The sequence below is a fragment of the Pongo pygmaeus genome, chromosome 10 (genome assembly GCF_028885625.2).
Source record: "Pongo pygmaeus isolate AG05252 chromosome 10, NHGRI_mPonPyg2-v2.0_pri, whole genome shotgun sequence".
NCBI lineage: Eukaryota > Metazoa > Chordata > Mammalia > Primates > Hominidae > Pongo > Pongo pygmaeus.
The window spans coordinates 86,700,352-86,702,132 of record NC_072383.2 but is presented as its reverse complement, the minus strand read 5'-3'; the positions used below and the strand labels follow the sequence as shown (position 1 = coordinate 86,702,132).

Sequence of the window (1,781 nt, the reverse complement as noted above, 5' to 3'; positions counted from 1 at the left end):
ATTTTCTTACACATTTATTGATTTTTGTATATTGAAGCACCTTTGCATCCCTATAATAATATTCACTTGATCATGATATGTTACCTTATTTATGTGATGTTGGATTCAGTTTGCTAGTATTTTGTTAAGGACTTTTGCACCTATGCTCATCAGGGATATTGGCCTGTAGTTTTCCATTTTTGTTGTGTCCTTTCCTGATTTTGGTACCAGGGTGATAGTGGTTTTGTAGATGAGTTAAGGAGCAATACTTTCTCCTCAATTTTTTTTTGTTTTGTTTTTAGAATAGTCTTAGTAAGATTGGTACCAGCTCATCTTTGTTTGTCTGGTAAGGTTTGACGTGAATCTCTCTGCTTCTGGACTTTTTGTTGTTGGAAGATTTTTTAAGATTACTGATTCCTTTTCTTTACATGTTCTTTGTTTAAATTTTCAAAGAACTAATTTTTTCATTTAATGATTCATTGTATCCTTGTTTTCTCATTCCTTCTGCTAGCTTTAGGTTTTGTTTGTTCTTGTTTCTCTAGTTCCTTGAGGTATGACATTAGGTTGTAAATTTGACATCCTTTTAATCTTTTTTGATGTAGGCATTCAATGCTATAAACTTTTCTCATAGCACTGCTTTTGCTGTATCCTATAGGTTTTGGTATATTGTGTCTCTATTTTCACTCATATCAATTTTTTTTTATTTCTACCTAAATCTCATCATTTACCCAAAGCTTATTCAGGAGTAAGTTGCTTAATTTCCATGTATTTGTATAGTTTTAATTTTATTCTGATGTCATCCAAGATACTTCAAATAATTTTTATTTTTGAATTTATTGAGGCTTGTATTATGACTAAGCATATAGATTATTTTGGAGAATATTTCACACATGGATAAGAAAAATGTATATTCTGATAAGAACAAATACTACGCTTGATCTTAGCCAAAAGGCTGGGAAGTGATAGAAAAATGTATATTCTGTGGTTGTTGGGTGCAATGTTCTGTAACTGTCTATTAGGTCCATTTGATCTAGAGTTCCATTGAAGTCCAGAGTTTGTTGATTTTCTGCCTCAGTCATCTGTCTAGTGCTACCACTGAGGTGTTGTAGTGCCCTACTACTATTTTATTTCTCTCCATCTCTTTTCTCAGGTCTAGTAGTGTTTGTTTTATAAATCTGAGTGCTCTGGTGGTTGGCTCATACATATTTAGAATAATTATATCTTCTTGTTGAATTGAACCCTTTATCATTATGTAACAATTTTCTTTGTCTTATTTCTCTATTGATTATTTAAAGTCTGTTTTAACTGTTATAACTATAGCTACTCCTGCTTTTTTCTGTTTGTTTTCTGTTTACATGGTATATCTTTGTCCACCCCTTCATTTTGAGTTTATGAGCCTTCACTTATTTTGCGGGTTTCTTGTGGACAGCAAGCAGTTGTATCTTGTTTTTTTAAATACAATTGACCTACCTATATCTTTAAGTGGAAAATTTAAGTCATTTATGTTTAAGATTCATATTAATATGTAAGATTTTCTTCCTGTCATGATGTTGTTACCTAGTTGGCTTTGTAATCTCAATTGTGTAATTCCTTTATAGGATCTGTAAACTTTGTACTTACATGTGCTTTTATTATGGCAAGTATTGTCCTTTCATTTCCATGTTTAGAACTCTTTTGAGCATTTCTTGTAGGGCTGGTCTAGTGGTGATGAATTTCCTTAGCATTTGCTTGTCTGAGAAAGACTTTATTTCTCCTTCATTTATGAAGCTTAGTTTGGCACTATATAAATTCTTGACTGGCAT

At 31.8% G+C, this 1,781-nt stretch overlaps 1 pseudogene; it reads right to left on the bottom strand.

Annotated features, from left to right (window-relative positions):
• Positions 1 to 841: 841 nt before the first annotated feature.
• On the bottom strand, positions 842 to 943 carry LOC129011120 (U2 spliceosomal RNA; annotated as a pseudogene).
• Between the last annotated feature and the right edge of the window lie 838 nt (positions 944 to 1,781).